Genomic DNA, 21,236 nt, shown 5'->3' with positions numbered 1-21,236 from the left:
GGGAATTAAAACATTTGCTTTCCGGCCAGATGTTCATCTGTACCATCTGTACCATCTTCTTTCCTGTTCTAGCTATTTTGAGAGATTGAGACATTTCCCTTTTTGTAAACATTTCCTTAGATACGGGTATCCAAACATCCAAACAAGAACAAAACAACTTTTTTTATGAAGATATCTAAAATTGGATATATCAGGTTCATATCATCTTGTGATCTGAGTGCCATCTTATAAAGACAGACTCCGTGTTATGAACCAATCTTCTTATCATTACTGTCTTTAATTTCTTCATTATGTGTGTTACACTCCATTTGGAAGTTGCACCAGGTTTCATTAGGACTCACCAAGAGTCCAAGCTCTCTGCTATAAGGCCATCAGCTGGATATGAGGCCTAATCAGTGCTCTTCAGCTGTTTAAAGTTATGTAGCTTGGCCCACCACTATTCCAGTGGATAGGTCTTAAGCTAGAACACATATTAACTTGCAGGAAAAGCAAGTCCTTGCTCAGCCAGTCATAGATTTTTAAACCTAGCTGGTATTTTTACAGCCTGAGTCCTAAAATCTGGCCTTCCACCCTTCCGGTGGGCATCCAGTGAGGGCCTCTTGCTGTAGTATAATTATACATTCCCCACTTGTCACCCCCTCTGAGGAGGGGTGACACAAAGCTCGTCAAGCTTGTCATCATCCATTCCAGAAGGTGGCAAGCTATCAAATTAGAGGGGGAGTTTTGGTCTTACAAATTGCTAGAAGGTATGGTGCAAGACAGGAAACTTCATTCTCAGGTGATATATTATTTGGGCATATGGAATTCCCTTTATATTACCCAATCCCTTGGGCCTTAATCCTGATGTTACCCCTCTTGAGGTAATAGCAATTTCAGGTGGATCATACTAATAAACACTTTCAGGTCTCTCCATGGCTTCTATTGTATCTGCTTCATAGTGCATGGGGAGATAATCTAATGTATGTGGTCCTCGGAAGGAATAGTGGTTTTGATTAAGCATTGTTATGGTGGCTCAACAAATATATGGTTAGTACTCAGATTGCAGGCTGTTTTAGGTTGTAGGTATTCAGAATCCTTAAACAGGTCGGAATTCCTGGACCTTACTATTACTCATCATTAGCATCCAATCATGAGCACTAAAAAGTGGATAGCAAGTATGAGGTTGCCTCATACAGCAAAAAATGGTCAATCCTAGGAAAATTTATATTAACAAAGGTCATGCATGGATCTTGACATATGCATAATGACCTGGAAGTATGGGAAGCATTTTATATATCCGCTACCCCACTTGGAGCTCAGTCAAACCTACAGAAAGACATGCAGCTTAAGTAAGCCTACACCAAAGTTAAACAATTGCATAACTGGTTGATACTAACAGGGTTTACACCTTCATTATGATATCATAGCCAGTATTAGGGTTTGATGTTACCCTTGTATCTGAGCAATATCAACTTCAATTTAAATTACATAAACAGAAATAACGGGGAAACTCTTAGAAAAACATTTAGAACAATAAAGGAAATAATAGAAAAATAAAAATAAAACCTTTTCAATATATAGACAGGATTACTGCTAAACTGAAAATAAAACAAAATATGAATCTATAATGTCCTTAAACAGCAACAGTAAATCTCAAATTAAGTATCAGTTCTAAATTCTCTTCCATCGATCATGGTTGAGGCGGTGGAAGCGCTGAAGAATCTGGGCGAAGATCTGGGTTTTCAGGCTGGCCTGCTGAAGGAAGTGGCTGGTCTTGAGATGGTCTTTCACATGGAGCCAAAACTTGTGATCCAGTAGTTTGCAAGGTGTAAAGATTATTGCCACAACCTTGGGGGATCTAACATCATTTGGGCCTAGATAGATCTTGAAGACGTACTTGTGGTGTACAAACTTGGATCTTTCCATGTCTTTATTCTAGGCATGCACCATCATAATCAGTCCATCAAGAGTCAGAGGCTGGCAAAGGAATAAGCAAAATGGCTGTATGCCTGACTTGCTGTTGCTATAACTTGGTGGGCATAATCAGTGTAAACTGAATAAGCAAAAATAATATATACAGTAGATGTCAAGAGACATGAAAGACAATGTAAACATGGAGAAAACAGTGCTAATTAAGTGCAAAAGCAAAAGCGAAACCATAAGGGTTCAATAATGAAAAGCCAATTTACATAAATAGCAATAGTATATATGAAATTATATCTCCTGATTGGTAGGGGTCAGAGCTTCAACTGCAACCCTCTTAATACTAGGAATTGGGATTTGCATAATATATCCCCACTTCTGGCTTGCATAATGTGCAAGACAGATTGGTAATTATTACGAAGACATGATCAAATAACAATGGTTAAGTATATGGAACAAAAGAAAAGAGTACAAAAAAAACTAACAATAAAAATTGATTGTTCGAGTTATTGATGTATGGAGGGTCAAAAATATGGTGAACAAAAATAGTCTAAAGGCACGGATAATGCGTTGCAATCTATGGCCAGTAGGTATGGAATCTTCACCTGCGATGACTAACATTCACCAAGGGTTGAGCCCTCAGCTGCAGGAGGCCAGCAGGACTTACGAGTTAGATGATTCAGAAAGAAGGGTAGCTTAGGAAATAGTCATAATCAGAGCAGAAGTCTAATGTGCAGGAATTTAAAACTCATAACTAGTCCAGGTGATGGAAGTATCTTCTGGAATCACGGTCGCTGTCTGTTGTAATAGAGAGCTCATACGTAAAGTGACATGTATGTTCTGGAAAAGATGAGCAGCCTGCAAAAATATTTAATATAGCAGAATATTTAAGAGCATAACCGAGAAGGTCTAAATTAAGGACATCATTTGGACAAAAGAAAATTCTCATTGGAGAAGTTGGTGCTTCTTTTTCTTGCCAGAGGTCAGTTGTAGCAGAAGTACCAAACTGGAATAAAGGCGGTAGGTCAGGAATTGGATTAGCAGTCTTCACTCAACCTACAGGACTTAATAAATAGAGCTAATATAAGAAGTAATATCTAGTAGTCAAATCTCTGCACAGGACCATTAGAAAGAAAAAATCAAAGAATGCATTGTTAGTTCCTTGGGGCACCAATAGGTGGAGCATAGTTTCAATATATAAAATCATAAGTTACAAGTAGAAAACAATTTTTCTCTGTCGATTAGATGTTGCTGGCACAGGAAGTCAGCAGAGTCTGAGGAAACATTGTGGTCAGAGTGTGCTCTAGGAAAATGCAGACTTTAACATGATATTTTAAAAGATAGAGAAAAGCCAATATCAAAAAAGAAAGATGTAAAAACTATATATTTCTATGAGGCCTCCTCATGTGACCTTTACAAGGTTTAAATAGGCCAAATGAGAAGGACAACAACCTATAGTCCTCTGTAATAGCTCAGAGCCAATTTGGAAAATGAAAATTATATTAAAATTGAAACTGATCCTTTCTATGCTTTCACAATTTGGGCCCTAAATCATGACAGCATATCAAGATTCACATTCAGAGGGATAGCTAAAAATAAGCTTATATATTCCCAGGAATCAATTTACAATTTAGAGTATATTTTAAATACAGAGGAGGAGCCGCTTTATAAGCAGGAGACAAGTTGGAGCATTCCTTAAAACATTGTAGTGAAATTCAAAAATGCAAGGATATAATAACAATTTTTATTAATGCAATAAATGCATAAATTGACCAGTAGGATATGTTCATATGATATTGGAACAGCTTGTAAGCTTACATTGTAAATTGAATTCTAAACAAAGAGTAGGAAGGATAACACAGAATCATAGAAAAACCCATCTAGTTATTAAAAATCTGAAACACGTAATGAATTCTTGTATCATATATTGAGTTCCAAGCTTTTGTAAAAATGAACTTAAGAGAAAATAAGAACTACAAGGGTTAATCTCTGTCATTCGGTCCTAAGGAAATCACGAAATAACGGTGTTTCCTGTGTTTAATTTGAGTTTACTGCTCACTGCAAGCATTGGACATTATGGTGACTGAAAATAGGACTATACATCAAACAAAAACTGTAAGTTGAAGTTTTTATATTAAAACTTCATGCTGGTGTAATTAGTCTTCATAGAATTAATACTTCAGGAGAGGAAAAGAGGAGAAGGTTATTACTTTATCTGCTTCCAGAGGTACGGTTCTCAATTGTAGCTAGTCTTATCTGAACATAGCTCTGAAATAATAGCAACCTGAATTTCTTTAGTTCAGATTTACCAGTCAGTTATGTTATGCAAGGGTTAATCTCTAAACCCTATTGCATAGATAATAAGGCAAGCACTGTAGTATTATGGAATCCGGAAATGAATTTTAACTGAGCCATTTGGGGTTTGAGAACCATAAATGCTGGAACTCTATACAATAATATATCTTAAAACTATAAATCTTGTAGCAGGGAAGGAAGTTTGAAAGTTGTAGATAAGACGTGAAAGGGAAAATTAAAACAGTTACTTCATTATTACGGAACACATCCCCAATAAAAAGCCAGGAAGTGAACATCAGTACTAGTTATTTTAAACAACGTCACAAATAAACATTGTTTTAGATGGCATATAATATAGAACCTTTCATAGTAAATATCTGAAATAATTATGCAATTTTCAATGAACACATACACGGACGCACACCTATAAAATTAAAAGTAAAAAGGTGCTTGCATTTCTAGTGAAAGCAATTTACCAGAAGTCAAAAACAATCAGATATTTAACATTACGTCACAAATCAAACAAACATTGCTCAAATGAAATAACATACAATCCTGAAAAAAAAACACTCCTTTGAGATTTACTACCACTGCAGTTGATAGGCAATCTCTCAGAGTAACCTTAAAGCACAAATTTAAAAATAAAAAAAATGATTCCCGAATAACTAGCTGGTTTAATTTATGCTATTCACCACAGGACACACAGGAACATGTAGACATAAAATTAAAACAGTAACCTAACCCTGATAAGTAGGAAACTTAAAGCTCAGAAGAGGAAGCAAGATATTTCTAAATGTAGTTCAAAACCAATCATTGGAATTGTGCACAGTTAAGGAATTGTTTAGGGTTTCAAAACAAAAAACATAAAAATAAATATTCCAGTAGCCAATCACAAGTCACAGCACACAGACAGAAAAGGAAAACCACACTCATACACAGACACAGTTATTGTCCCACATACAGAGGTGTCCTTGTGTATTGAGGACAAAATCTTAATCCTAAATTTGGTAAAATAAAACATTTAAATTAGAGCTAACCCAATAGGTCATAAAAATATACAACGGCAAGCTTAATAGTAACACATACAATAAATGGAAATATACTTACGATTCATGCAATGTAATCTCCAGCGCAGAAAATCAATTGAGAAAGAGGACAGTTGGCGGGGTCACTACGCCCTTCCGAACTCTCGGTGGCATAGGGAGGTCAACCGCAAAATAGAAAGGTTTGTTTCGGACGGAAAGTCCTTACCAGAGATCTGAATAGATGTCAGATCACCAGTATCTGGTGTTGGGTGCGGAGAGGAAGATATGATATAATGGGTAGTGAACAACATCACCCAATATGTATAATAAAGGGACCTAGTGAGCAAGTGGTCTACAAATAAGTTCCAGACCTATAATTTGCTATAGAAAAAATGAACTAGATTAATAATAATATATATTGACCAGTCCAAGGTCAGTGGTTGAAAAGGCAGCTTCACAGATTGCAGGGAGACCTAGAAATGATAATGTGCTAACAGTTTACAAAAACATGCAATGATTATCCTGATAGTAGAACATGCAGAGACATAACACAATCATACTCACGCATCTGCTAATGTACTCCAACATAGGGACCCAAAATAAAAATTACTAATTGGCGGGAAGCTGAACGCTTTTACCTCAGGTCAAATTAACAGACAAATGACAGTCACAAAGAGGAAAGGAGGAAAGGAAAGGAGAGTTTAAGGAAAAAAAAGTACAAAAAGTGAATGGTGTCAGCTATTATGTATCTATACTACTCTACCCCTAATTAATGAAAACCACTCCCCAGAGTGTGCTTCTAAAAGCATAAAGAAACCCGGTTTCCCTGCCTGCCAAGAACTGTTTCAGATACTTAGCCATGAGCTCCGGCTCATGATAGAGCCCCTAAAAAGGGACATTGCAAACACTCCCAAAAAGAACTCAAAAAACCAGCGAATAAGGTCTCATGAGTCGAAGAGCAGCGGTCCAACGGGTTTCCGCTGATTATTGAACTTCTCGTGTACGATTGAACTTCTCGTGTACGACTAATCACCCCAAAGGACCTGTAGTTTGAGAACTTCTCGTGTACAACAACCCACTCAAAATTTTGTGGTTAGGAAACATCTCGTATATGACTAACCAGTCTAGAACGTTGAAAAGTTAGGAAAACTTCTCGTATAAAACTAACCCTCCAAGAATATTGAATGCCCGAGTCAACCTGTACACAATCTCAACCAATGTCTTAGACGTCTCTTTATTGCCACGGCGATCATGTATACCAGCAACTCCTATGTGGGCAATAATACCGAATCCGCAGGCCACTCCGAAAATGGAATGGAAGTCTGCTCCTACTAATTGAGATACCGTCATCCATTGAAGGATCACCTCCAATGGGTGTAAGCCCCAGGCATCGATATCAAACCCAATGGTTATAGCGTGACACTGGTATATAAGAAAATAAAAGTAATAAAAAAATAGAAATAAAATAAAAAAAAAAAATAAAAATATAGCATATCCCAGGGAAGAGCCCCTGAAACAAACTGCAAAAGTGGTAAAAATAAAGTAGAGGTAATAATTAAAAAAAGGAAATTGAAAGAAAGATTTGTAACTCTGAACACATGTAAGCTCTTGGGGGATGGTACAACCATAAAAGAATCATTAGACAATAGATTTTCTATTAAATAATTCATAAGAAGGGAACTGAAAAGCATTAAAATAAAACAGCCGACAGTAAGAAAGCCTGCAAAACCAGGACAATACAATACAAAATAAAATCATTCACACTGTTGTGCTGCATACACATACATTAAAGTCTGAAACAAGAGTGACACACGCAAAATAGGAGAGTAGGTGGGACCTAGCGAGGGAGAGGAATATCAAGTAAATGAACAAAAAAAAAAAAAAACCTGGAAAAACAGACTGTAAATCATTATTATGGAACTCGCAATATTACACTGCAGAAACAAAGGCCATTGTAGACAAGCAACAAACCAGCGCTGCCACCGCAAAAATGAAACCGAAAGCATTCAAAACACTGCTGTTCGTGGAAGAGGACACATACAAAAAACTAGAGAACCGGCAACTGGATTATCAAAAGATAAGTGATTTAAAAGAAATATGTACCATTACATAGGAATATCATTATGCATGCTGAGAAAATGAGCCATAAAACAAGATTAAACTTGCAGAAAACTGAATATATGATTGAACTGAAAATATTGCGGCACACCATTAATTTATAGAACTCAAACATAGTCTTGTAATCTTAACTAAAAATGAAAACTCCAAAATGCAGGCACAGCCCCTTAGAGCGTCTCCGCTGTCTCTCCTGGGCCGCCCATAGGTTCAGACCCATCGGGCACACCCAGCGACGGGGAAGCAGGGCTCTTGTGCGAGCTCCTCGAGTTAGCCCCTGCAACCTGCTGACCAGCGCGACGTTCACAGGCCCGCTCCCTGAACCGGATGTCCACCTGGGTGCAGAGACGGATGAGGTCATTCAGATCTGAGGGCAGCTCCCGGCCTGTGAGTTTGTCCTTAATGTTGGCCGAGACCCCATGCCAGAATACCGCAGTCAGGCTTGGGTTATCCCAACCTAGCTCTGCGGCCAAGGTCCGAAACTGGATGGCGTACTCACCCAGAGAGAGTCGCCCCTGATGTAGGTTCAACAGCTGAGTCGCCGCCGAAGAGGGCTTCCCGGGTTCCTCAAAGATGAGCCGAAATTGTTTCAAGAACTCTGCCAAATTATCCAGGAGGGGATCCTTCTTCTCCCATAAGGGCGAGGCCCAGGCCACAGCAGGGCCTGCCAGTAGAGAGATAATATAAGCCACCTTCGCCCGATCCGAAGGAAAATCCCGGGCCTGCAACTCGAAGACAATTTGGCATTGATTGAGGAACCCCCGGCAGGTCTTACTGTCGCCCTCGTACCTCGGGGGCTTAGCCACCCGAATCCCTCGGCCGCATGCATGGGAACCCGGCGGAGTAGAAGCTGGCGGGCCCTCCGCAGCCCCCCGTGACAGTCAGCGTGTCTACCCGTTGAGACAGTGCGTTCATGACTCCCGATACCTGTTGTAGCTGAGCATGCAATTGCTGGAGCAGCTGCATGGGGGATGGATCGGTCGAGCTCATGGCTTTTGCGTTCTGTAATCCGTTGGGTTGGTCGTGAGCCCTTGGGCCCTGGCCGAGGCCAGCAGGGTGCCGACCCAGGCCAAGGGGAGACCGACCCACCACCGCACACCCCAGCTACACAATACCCCCTAAGCTACCCCTCCCCACAGTCCCTCAGGAAGAAGGGAAATAGGCATACAGGCGGGCCTTGCGGCCAAACCAGAACCCATGCACACAGAGCCACTCATGCGAGCCTCACGACTGAACTGGAACCCAATCACACACAGGGAGGGGTGAAAGAACCCAGAGGGCCCCAAGATGCCAGACACGTGCTGAACACCAGCAATAGGACAGAGGGGTAAACAAAGGACCAGAACGGGCCACGCCCACGCAGGGGACTAGCGCAGGACAGGGGAACTAACACAGCAACACCCCCCCCCCCCCCACCAGGGTAGGAGCCCCAGGCAGAAGCCAGAGGAACCAGACACAAAAGGAAGGCAGAAAGCCTTTGCCTCAAACCCACTGTAGACAGAGGCACATGGAACACAAAGGGTTAAGCTTGTAGAGCCAGCAGAGAGAGAGTGCCATAAATCAACAATCAGAGAGAACGCTTCCCCTCCCAGAGGGAGTGGGGCCCATCCAACAAACACACTGGCAGAGGCAGGAATACAATACACACAGGACACAAAGGGTTAAACTCACTGAGCCAGCAGGCCGGGACACTGGGAAGAGAAATCCTTAAAACAAACAAACAAAGAAGAAGCTCTCACTCAGCCCAGAGCCCCAGAGGCTGAGCAATGCCCAGCCCCCACTAAACAAACAAGCAGCTGACCCTGATTACAGAGCTAGGCACCAGTGTTGCCAGGTGGGCGGTTTTACCGCCCAATTGGGCGGTTTTCCGCGACCCGCCGCGGGAAATTTTTGCCCGCGGCGGGTTGCGGTTTTTTGGGCGGTTTTTAGGGCTTCCGGGCGGCTTTTTGGGCGGCTTTTTGATTTTTTTCGGCCGCGGGGGGCGGGGTTAGTGACGTTTTTGGGCGGGGTTAGTGACGTTTTGGGCGGGGCCGATGACGTGGGAGGCGGGGCCGATGACGTGGGAGGCGGGGCCGATGACGTGGGAGGCGGGGCTGATGACGGGGAGGCGGGCCCGATGACGTGGGAGGCGGGGCCGGTGACGGCGGGGGCGGGGCCGGTGACGGCGGGGGTGGGGCCGGTGACGCGGGGGTGGGGGTGTCAGGGGCGGGGTTTGTGTTTGGGCGGGTTTTGGGCTGGTTTCTGGCCTGGAAAAAAAATTTCTACCTGGCAACCCTGCTAGGCACACACACACAGCAGCAGCTAACCCAGAGGGAAGGAAAAGAATACTCTAATACAACAAAGATCCCTGTCAGAAACTAGAGCAGGTTCTGAGAGAAACCTCAGGTGTAACCAGGTCACCCTTCCAGGTGAGAGCCGGGGTCGACCCTGCTTAGCTTGGCTAGCTTTTCCCCAGTACGAGCTGCAACCACCGCCTTGCTGCACTGCTTGTCCTAGTTTAACTGCTGCCTAGCTGACCTGCGCCCAGGATCAGCTCACGACTGGGACACACAAAACTCCAGCAGTCTTATAGTTCTTGAAAACCACAGGTCTTTATTCTCTCAGCATCTTTTAATACAGCTTTAATCTTCAAGCAGTTTCTTCATCAAGAATGCAAGAGTCAGTTCAGTTTTTCCACATTCAGCTTATTAACACAGTCCAATCTTAACTCAGAATATCACACCCAGCAAACCTTTGTCTTGCTCCCAATTGTAGCCTCCCCTCATCAGCACTATCTTCTACCCTTAGATAGTTTATGGGTTAGTTTCTTCCACCAGTGGCTTCCCCACTGGATTATTTTATCCTCTCCAAGTATGCACAGCTTGGGCCACACTCCCGCCACCAAAGCCTTTACCTTTCCTGAGGAAGTTTGAGCAAACCCTCCAACCTCCATGCACTCTCCTTTACCTTCTCCTTCCACCTCCTCTTTATTCCACTCCATGTCCTCCTCCCCAAGCTCCACCAGCTGTTCCCCATCTCCAGGATCAGACCTCATCTCCCAATCAATCACTCCACCCTCCCCCTCCTGGGAGTTCAGCTGACCCTGCACTGGCTTCTGGGAAGTGTAGTTTTTCTCCTGCATTACAGCTTTCCCTGGCAGTTTGATCCCTAGATGGCGCCCTGTTCTCCTAGCTGGGCTGAAGGAACGGGGATGATGCCGGCTGAAAGACCCACTATCCCCTTTCCCTCGCACCAGCCCTCCAGAGTGCTCACACAGGCTTTCCTGTTACCACCAAGTAAGTAACGCAAAAGCAGAGAAACTCTTCAGCTGCAGGCTAAAGTACTATCCCCTGACGTCAGCACAACCCCTGGCAGCCAATCAGAAGAGACGTCCCCCCTCCCCCTCAGCCAAACCGGCAGAATCATAACACTACCCCAGAGGTGACAAGAGCTTATATAAATTACAGCAGATTCTCATACAATTGAAATACCTGCTCTGAAAGAGAGGTAACTTGACATTCCTTGTATACACAATTCTGCTCTTACCGTAAGAAAGTATTAAAGACAGGCAGCCCACCAGAAGAGGACATTACAAATAGGTAGTCGCCTATTTCTAATGATACCGCTGATAACAAAAATCTACAGGAGAAAAAAGTGTAGACTTGTGTACCGCTTAATTTATGTAGTTATTTAGGAGCCCTTTTACTAAGCCACGTAAGCACCTATGCGCGTCCAATGTGCGGCAGTTCCAAGATACCGCGTGGCCCATGTGGTAATTTCATTTTTTATGCGCACCAGAAAATATTTTTATTTTCTGGCATGCGGGCAGTAATTGGGCGATAATCGGCATTTTACGTGTCTAGACCATTACCGCCTGGCTACTGCGTGAGACCTTACTGCTAGGTCAATGGCTGTTGGTAAGGTCTCAGACCCAAAATGGATGCACGGCAATTTTCATTTTGCTGCACGTCCATTTTTGGCAAAAATTTTAAAAAGGCATTTTTTACAGGTGCCCAAAACATGCGTCTAAACTACCACAGGCTCACTTGCAGGTATTACATCGTGTAATGTCTTTTGGAGAGGGTGTGGTTAGGGATACTCCTTGGGAGGACCTTAGTGTCCTTGGAGGTTTGTAGAGGATCATCCTATTCTTCAGATACTTGGGGTCATGTCCTTTAAGGGCCTTGAAGATCAGACATAGAGTTTTAAATTTAGCCCTGTATTATACTGGTAACCAGTGAAGTTTTTGCAAAAATGGTGTGGTGTGGTCATATCGCTTGCAACCTTCTATTAGTCTTGCTGCAGCATTCTGAATCAGCTGGAGCTATTGCAGGCCCTTTGTAGTCAGACCGTTATAGAGTGCATTACAGTAATCCAGTCTTGATGTTATCATGGCATGTACAACTGGGATAAGATTTACCTTCTCGATGTAAAGAGAGGCAGAATAGCTGTCACAAATAGTAGAAGCAGCTCTTGAAGGTTGCTTGGATTTGGGGAATCAGAGTAAGTATTGAATCTAACTGTATTCCAAGGTTCCTGACTTGTGATCTGAGGGGGAGTTCGTACTTCTCAAAAGAGATTTTGATGTCAGGTATGTATCCACTTGTTTTAGGTACCCAGAGAAGCTCGGTTTTACTTGGGTTCAGGCAAAGTTTGTTGTGTTTAGCCCATTCTTGAATTGATGTTAGACAGGTTTATTCAGGACTGTAGGTAAGTCAGGTTCAATGGATATGAGTAGAACTGAGTGTCCATTGACCAAATCAGCTCAGCTAGTGGCTTGAGGTAGATATTGAACAGAATTAGGTGACAGTATCAATCCTTGTGGTATCCCACAGGTGAGTGCCTATGTTGTCTATGAGTTGCTGCCAAATATTATGGATTGTTGCCTGTCTTATCTGAACCAAGCAAGTACTGTTCCATTGATACCTGTTTCTGTCAGTCGTGCTAGCATGATTTCATGATCCACAGTGTGAAAAGCTGCTGAGAAATCTAGCAGTACTAACACAGAGGCAAATCCCCCATCTCGATTTCTGTGAAGATCATCTAGTAGGGATACAAGGACCGTTTCTGTTCCATAACCAGGTCTGAATCCAGATTGACATAGATCTAGCCAGTTTCTCTCTTCTAGCCAACCACTGAGTTGAACTCAGACTGTTTGTTCTATAAGTTTTCCTAGAAATGGGATGTTACTTGGATACTGGCCGGTAACTTTCAAGTTTGTCCTGGTCAAGGTTATTCTTTAACAAAGGACGCACCACTGCCCTTTTTAATGCTGTTGGTAGTTGCCCATTAGAAAGAGAAGAGTTCACAATTTTTGTGGCGCCTTCTATGAGGCCCATATTTGCCTGCTGCACTATCTTTTAGATGTACTGGCACAGGCTATCCCCTCGGTTTGGTAGACTGGAGAAAGGGTCAGTCTGCTGACAGAAATGGTGGATTGCTGTCTTGTCAAATCTGAACTTGCTGAGGTACTTCTCATCAGTGAGATTTGTGAATTGGGTCCTGGGCATATATATCCTCTGGTAAAACTGTCTCCTCCAGGCATGCTGTTCCATGCATGCCTGCAGCAGCATGGTCTGCACAGACCGGCTATTGAGATCAGTCGTATTGACCATTCTGTTCTTTCCACCAGCACGCAGATGTGCTGCATAATGGCAGTCCAGACACACTGATATACAAAGGAACACTCACTGTATGACAGACAGGGACACAGGTGCAGAAACACATACAGACACAAAATGGTAAGTGTGGAGGGGGGAGGGGTAAAGGGTCAGAGATTTGATATATTGCCTTTCTGTTGTACAACCAAAGTGGTTTACATTTATTATATGCAGGAAATTTCTTTGTCCCTAGTGGGCTCACAATCTAGGTTTTGCACCTGGGGCAGTGGAGGGTTATGTGACTTGCCCAAGGTCACAAGCAGCCATAGTGGGAATTGAGCCCAGTTCCCCAGGGTCTCAGCTCACTACACTATCCATTAGGCTACTACTCCACTCCCCTCTGGACCTATCTTTGAGCTGAAAACTTAGGAGCCCAGGAGAAGATGTTCAAAGGGGTTTACATGAGCAAGAGAAACTTCTGCCCACTGAAACCCTGATCAGTGGGCCGTCCCTTGATGTTCAGAGCTGCTGAATATGCCCTCTGAGTGTTGTGGCTCTGTGAAGTTAATGCTGGAGCAATCCATGGGTGAAGTAGAGGGGAGGAGCCAGCAGTTATGTGGGCATTGGCCATATCCGGTGCTGGTGCCTCTGAGTGTTGTGGCACTGTGAAGTTAATGCTGGAGCAATCCATGGGTGAAGTAGTGGGGAGGAGCCAGCAGTTATGTGGGCATTGGCCATATCCAGTGCTGGTGGCCTCATAGCTAACCAGGCAAGTAGGACTGCACAAAAGACAGTCCTAACTTTGCCCCATTAGCTAAGGGGGTGCCAGCAGTGAATATCGACTAGTACCCACATAATTTCAGTGTGCAGCTCAACCAAACATTCAATGCCAGTGGCTGGACATAGCCTGATGTTGAATATTTGGGTTAGATTCAGCCTGTGGCAGTCAGTGGCTTTAAAACTGCTGACTGCCACGAGCTGAATATTAGGGAGGGGGAACTTATTTCTTTTTTTCATTTTTTTAAAATATCCAGCCCTTATCCAGATATTTCATCATCAGCCACAATCCAGATAGTGATGCTGAAGAGAGTGTGTATCAACAACTTGGAAAGCTAAAGGTGGACAAAGCCATGGGACCGGACGGGATCCACCCCAGAATATTGAGGGAGCTCAGAGAGGTTCTGGCGGGTCCTCTTAAAGATTTGGCTGATGAGAATTGCGCTACAAAAGTAGTATGCCCTAAGACCATTAAAAAAAAAATCAAAGACGATTTAAGATGAAGCTGCGTGCTTTGGGTGCTAATGATTGTATGTAGGGCTCCCACACCCCCAAAAATGCTTTCCGCCTCCTCGGGGAGGATCCCACCACCCTACGCTCCTGGAGGAGCAATTCATGCAGGCGATTCCTCCAATGCCAAAAGTCCGGTGGCTCCGACTGCATCCACCCAGACAGGATAAGCTTCTTCCCTATAATACCTGCTTTACGGAAGAACTGTCGGACGCCTCTGGGATGCTGCGCAAATACTTCATACCTGTCCAGTAGGAACCCCTGTGGAGAGGGATGGACCCTACCTTGCACCACTGACTCTAGATAAGTTATAATTCCCAGAAGGAGTGAAACCATGTTCTCTCTTTCAGTCTACACTTGGAGCACAAAGGATCTGGGACTCCTCCAAAGCGAAACACCTGAAGCTTCGTCATATATGCCCTATATAATATTTGAAATTGGCATTCCCGCAATGTGGCACTTCCTGACAGAGAGGGTATCCTGGCTGTCAATTTCTGAAAATCCAAGGTCAAATTTGGTTTCTGAAGGTCACAAGCCCAGCGCTGCAATGTGCCTCCTGTGTCTTTCCTGTCACTGTGTTTCCCCAATACCCTCTGCAAACCCGAGACCGATAGGCGCTCCCCCGGAACTGCCCTAAAGAATTCCCTAAGGCGGCTCCCATGCCTACCTTGCAACTTCCCGGAATCCAGAGTCTGCACATAATGAGCTAATTGGAAATGGGCGAATATGGCTCCCTGTTCTATGCCCACCTCTAGCGCTCCTATCTCTAATAATTGCCCTCTCCCTCCTAACACATGCTCTAACCTAGTTATTCCCAAAGCTGCCCACCTATTAAATACCACACTCTCCATTCCGGGTGTAAAACTCGGGTTACCCTGTAGGGGCAACAAATCGGAAGTGTCCGCTGCCAGACCCCAACTCTTAGTCAAGTCTTTCCAGGCCTCACGCAACGGACTTAATAAAACACTCCTCCCCACGTGAGGCGGTATGGAATCCCTGGAACAATGCAATAGATAGTACAGGTGAAACGGTTTGAAATAGTCTTGCTCTAGCGTTCGGGGTGTGAAATCTTGCCTATCTAGAAACCAATCCCCCAGATGCCTTAACAAACATGCTTGATTATAACGACGCAGATCTGGCAGGCCCATCCCCCCTTCCCTCCAGGGCCCCATCAACATTTTTAACGGGAGCTTCGGCTTTGAGTCTCTCCAAAGGAATTTACGGAGATGCTTATAGATTGTGGTTAAATCTTTGCACTTAAGCCTTAGTGGGAGGACCCTCAACAGGTAAAGCCACCTTGGGAACTCTATCATCCGGTACAAATGTAGCCTCCCATGCATGGAGAGCGGCAAAATCCTCCATTTCGCCAGTCTTCCTCTCAATACCTCTATCATGTTGGTCACATTGGAGTGGTAGAGAGCGGATGAACACATGGGAATCCAAACACCCAGATACCTAATGGACTCCGCTGCCCACTTCAGAGGAAATGCAGGGCCCCATAAGTTACGCACTTCCCGATTACCTGTCAAGGCCTGGGATTTTGAATAATTTATTTTGAAGCCCGCAAAGTCTCCATATTCCTGAAAGAGTTCCAACACTGCTCCCAAGGATTTTTTTGGCTGAGTGAGATGTACTAAAATATCATCCGCAAAAGCAGAGACTTTAAACGAGGATTTCCCCCAGGTCACTCCCTCCACTTCTGGGTGCGCGCTTATTTCTCTAATCAAGGGGTCTAAGGACAGGACAAATAGCAACGGCGACAAAGGACACCCCTGACGTGTGCCACGTCTGATTGAGAACAGTGTTGATTGCTCCCCGTTTATCCACATGTAAGCTTGCGGGTTTACATATAGAGCCTTCACCGCACTCCGGAACATCCCCTCTATTCCCATCCGCCTAAGTACTTCAAACATAAAATTCCATACCACCCTGTCAAATGCCTTCTCTGCGTCAAAGCTGACTAACAGAGAAGGGGAGTCCTGCTTTTCTACAGTCTCTAAGGAAGCCAGTAGTGCCCTAATGTTTTTAGTGGCCGTTCTCCCTTTTACAAAGCCCACCTGTGGATCTGCTATTAGGTCTGGGAGTACCCTGGCCAAGCGGTTCGCTAGAATCTTAGAGTACAATTTAATGTCACAATTTAGTAAGGAGATAGGCCTGTATGACCCTACTTCCAGATCATCTTTCCCCGGTTTTAACAACACTACCACTTTTGCCACATTTAACGCGTCCGGCATTTCTCCCAAGGTAGCCATTACATTAAATAAATTGAGAAGTGGGGGTGTGACTTGTTCCTGCAACAACTTGTAGAATGCCATGCTATACCCATCGGGTCCCGGTGCCTTGTGCAGACTACTTTGTTGCATTGCTACCATAAGCTCCCCGTCCTCGATTGGGCTATTTAGGGCTGTCTTCTGTGCCTCCGTGATCTTTGGTAACACTTGATTAGTCAAGTATATTTCGCTATCTGCTATAACATCTTCCGGCTCCTTATAAATATCCTGAAAATATCCCCGAAAACGCTCTATTATGTGTTGAGGCTCGCGCAGAATTCTACCCCCCCGGTCACGCACTTGCAGGATCTGCGTCGGCCCTCTAGTCCCTTTAATCAGCCTTCCCATTAAGGCTCCCGCTTTATTCCCGTACTGAAAAAGTTGAAATTTATAGTACAGTTGTGATTTCAGTGCCCTCTGATGCAATAGTTCATTTAACTCCCTCTGTGTTGTTAAAAGTGCTCTCTTGTTTACCTCCGTAACTTCTCTCCCTAATCGCAACCTCTGCTTACGAACCTCTCTTTCCAGGTAAAGGATTTCTTTGTCCCTCTGCTTCCTTTTCCTTACTCTGTACGCTATGATCTCCCCTCGCATAACAGCTTTTGCTGTTTCCCAGTATAGGCTGGCTTGGTGCAGATGTCCACTATTGGCCGTTGCAAAATCCTGCCATTTTTCTCCTATGTAAGCCTTAAAATGGGGATCTCTGTAAAGATCAAAAGGGAATCTCCAGCTGCCCCGTCCCCCCCCTGCTCCCCGCGATTGTAGTTGCATCCATATTATCGAATGGTCCGAAATCTCGCACGCATCTATCGCAGCATCTGGCACCGCGGCGAAGAGCCCCCGTGAGATTAGAAAATAATCTATGCGGGACTGCGACAAATGTGCGCGAGACACATGGGTATAGTCCCTCTGCATTGGGTGTAATATCCTCCACACATCCAGCAGATCTAATGTTTCACAAAGGTGAGGCAGGCCTTTCTGGGAATGCTGCACCTTCAGATTGGAAGCGCCACTTCTATCTACCCGAGGGTCATAAACCATGTTAAAATCTCCTCCGAGAATTATATTGTCCCCTTGGTATGGCCCTAGCAACTCTAGCAAATGTTTATAAAAGTTTTTGTCATAAACATTGGGCGCATATATGTTGCAGAATATATAGGTGTTTCCACCCCTCTCCACTTCTACTAAAATGCACCTCCCTGCAATACCTCTCTTAACTGCCTTAATCTTCATTTGTAGCCCCTTACGAATCAATAATAGGACTCCTCCCTTTTTCCCCACTGCGGGCGATCCTTCTGCTATCTCCACCCATCCTGTCCGGAATTTCTGATGCTCAGTCGCCGACAGATGCGTTTCTTGAAGAAAGGCGACGTCTGCCCTGTGCCTCCTCAGCGCCTGCAACACCTTCGTGCGCTTTCTTTGCTAGCTTTTTAACTGTGAAGCACATTTCCTGCTTCATATTAAAAACTGCGCAGTTACTCTTGCTTCCTCTTTTCGCTACTGTTCAGCTCTGTGGACACCCTCATGGCAAGATGCCTAGGGCGTGTCCCTTCTTGTATGTCTCCTCGCTCTGTTTGATAACTTGTTTTCACCGTCAGCTGGAAGCACTGATTACGGTGTTCAGCTCTCTAGTTACTTACTGTCGTTCTACCTCTGCTGTAAGACTGTTAAATTCTGTTGCAATTTATCTCACTTCCACCTATACTTTCTCCTTGCAAAAGGTCTCTTGGCCATTATACAGCATTCTCCTGTCCCCTGGCTCGGTGACTTGTTTTTCTAAGCTATCTGGACTTCAGAAGCATGCTCTTCTCCTTCATGTATTGTCAGTGCTTTATACTGTAACTTATGGCTGGCTATCATAGTATACGGCCATCTTCCGGTCTGCATAACTCACTTTTTTATTGCTTTTGCGTGTTTAATCCATTGGGTGTCAAATAAAATATAACTAATGATATTTTATGGTCTTATTCACTCTCTAGATAAGATTCTCATATATTTTGCATTTCCGATACTCATATAGTTCTGGTTTCTTGTGCTCTGTTTTAATGGCGTACTCGTTTAAAAGAAATATACGTTGCAGCCCCAGCACCGTACTATCGTGTTAGTTAATGGTTTGACTTTAAATAATACCACAGGCCTGCTTATCTTCAGGAAACATGGGTTTTTGAATCCTGGTTTTGAACAGTATTATAGATTGTCAGAATTATAAATTGTCCTCGTATTTAAGTCTCATTTGAAGGATGCTTTTTGATAATTTTAATAACCGGTGAGCCTGACTATATTATAACGTTATCTACATGAAATACTGCACTTCCTCGCTTGCATTGTGGTTTTCGTCCTCCGAGTGCATACAGCCTGGACTGGCTTATTTTAAACACTTGCAGTAATGAGTTATGTTATAATGTTTCCTGATGAATATTTCCACGTCCTGAGAATGACAATCACTTCTAAATAATATGGTTCTATAAAGGGTTAAATTGTGTAAGTCTTTATAACAAGTTTTCTGTTTTTACTCGACAGCATTGTGAACTAGGATCCAACATAGGAAGTCACATGAAATTACAATGGTTTATTGTTTCATTAAGAGCTAGATAACCCCTTGTATAACTTATATGATAGTGGAAGTATTATGTACTATATAGAAGCATTTCTTTGCTTTTACCTTAATAGATATGTATATAAAATAAGTTTTACCTTTCCGGTTGAGAAGATGATGGCTGCGTGCCTTGAGAATACAACGTTGCTTCACTTCTTCAGTTATTTCCTGTTGGTTCTTTATAACCCAACCCACCTTCTCTTTCCTTCTAATGCTGCAGCTGTTCTGCTTGTCATCATTTAGACATATCATTTCAGTCACTGAGTAGTATGTATGTTTTATGCCGTATTATTGGAAGTTCTTGGTGTAAGAATTACATGTTTTAATTTGTTTTTGTTCCCTTTCACCTGTTTAGGCACAAAAGCTTCCTGCCATCGCATTCGGGTTTATTTTATGTACTATGTTCCTTTTCTGAGTGTATGGGTATTAATTTGTCATATTTATGGGTATTAACTTGTCATATTTGCACCACGATTCTGGTGTCCTGTTTCACAATTTATTATAATATATGCTTCTCTTATATTTTCCTGTTTAGATGCTACTTCCAACCTATCCGGTACCCGCCCCGAAAGCATTTAATATGTATTTACCTTTATTTCATTTATTCTAGGGGTATGGCTCTGGACTACACATGTTACAATGCCTTTCTTGCCTTTTGTTGAAATCGGTGTTTCAGTAACATATATGGTTATCCCCTGTTACTCTTATTATAGTATGTAGAAGTATCATGTCTTGTTTAATGTCTATATTTTGTTTCCATACACAGCTCCCAACATAACTTTACAGTTTATTATCTGCCTTACATTACAAATTAGGTAGACCCAGTTTTTACCATATAATATGTACACTTTATTTTTATTTCGCAGCTGGATCCTTAAAGTCTTCAGAATCGGCTGCCGCCCTTAAGGTGCCCTACAGTTCGTCCCTCATATACGTAAATATACAGACATGATGCCAAGCTCTGCTGTTACAGGCTGGAGATTATTGCCAGGTCCTTGTTTACATTTTGTAATTTAAAGTTGGAAAATTTTTACTCCAATTCCCTATACTCTATACCTTTTCTATTTCTATATCTTTATCTTGCAATAAGTTAGAACAATTGACAATTACTGGTACTGGCTGGGATTGCGGTAAACCACCCCATATTGGGACTAATATCTGCCATAACCAGGTTAACCGTGGTTGGGGTGACAGTAACTAAAAATATAGATTTTGGAATATACACCTGTTTTAGGGTGTCCTCTAGTGAGGTGTTTGATTTTGCGTAACTGGCATATCTGGCCCCCTTGGATATACTTATAGCTGGTGTCGATCAGTTGCTTGGGTTTAACTACTGATCTAGAGATTAGTCGGGAGGGTGCCTGTCCTAATTCCGGCAGGGTATTGTAGGGGTATTTCCCTGTGATCTAGCCTAAGCTGGTCTTGGCCTATACAAGCCTATGACATCTTGGTATAATAAGATGGCTGCTGCAACCTCTCTGTGTCAGCAAGATCCAGCTTCAGCTTGTGGAAAATCACTGACAGGCTTGCTAAAGCCAAGGACAGTCTGTGTTCTAAACACCCCCTTCTATCACCCTGAGAACGAAGTAGGGAGGCAGACATGGCTCCAGAAGTTACCATTCTCCAAGGTCACAAAACAAAGAACTCTTCTTGCCATGTACTGAACTGGACAAGATCACGATTGGTTCCTACCGTCACCTGACCGAGAGGGACGGGGAAAGCGGGAACAGAAGTAAGTTAGTGAGTCGGAGACCCTTGGAAGAGGGGCAACTGGTAAGAGGACCTGAGAGATCCAGCAAGGCTCGGGGGGAGCCAGAGACTTTGTATGATACCAACATCGTGATCTGCATCCTGGTGCAAATACCTGTGGCAGAGATATTGGCTCTGATAACCAAAGGAGTGACGGGAACCTACGTGGGCTAATAAAGACCTGCACTACCTAAGACACCGACAGCTAAAACAGCGTCTGGGGAGATTCTGCTCCGGTCTTAGATGAAGCCGTCATCACGACAGCGTGGTAAGATCACAGTGATATATTTCCTGGTCTGGGGTTAGGCAGTGGTTTTATCTAAGTATGACTGGTTTATGTCAGCTCTTGGTCAGGGAAAGCAGCTAATGTGTATTTTGCATAAGATGTGATAAGTTTCATAAGGATTATTAGGTTATC

General features: G+C 43.4%; 1 protein-coding gene and 1 long non-coding RNA gene across 2 annotated transcripts in view; one reads left to right on the top strand and one right to left on the bottom strand.

Moving 5' to 3' along the window:
* The window catches only part of LOC115462060 (FERM and PDZ domain-containing protein 1-like), a 325,564-nt gene that overhangs the window by 269,502 nt on the left and 34,826 nt on the right, over positions 1–21,236 (top strand).
* LOC115463688 lies at positions 9,631–10,622 on the bottom strand. The gene is made up of 3 exons (XR_003941061.1): positions 10,592–10,622; positions 10,231–10,235; positions 9,631–9,717 (listed from the first exon to the last, which is right to left on the bottom strand). It is a non-coding gene; the product is annotated as an uncharacterized LOC115463688 (long non-coding RNA).

The sequence above is a fragment of the Microcaecilia unicolor genome, chromosome 2 (assembly GCF_901765095.1).
Source record: "Microcaecilia unicolor chromosome 2, aMicUni1.1, whole genome shotgun sequence".
Taxonomy (NCBI): domain Eukaryota; kingdom Metazoa; phylum Chordata; class Amphibia; order Gymnophiona; family Siphonopidae; genus Microcaecilia; species Microcaecilia unicolor.
This window is presented reverse-complemented; position numbering and strand designations above follow the sequence as displayed.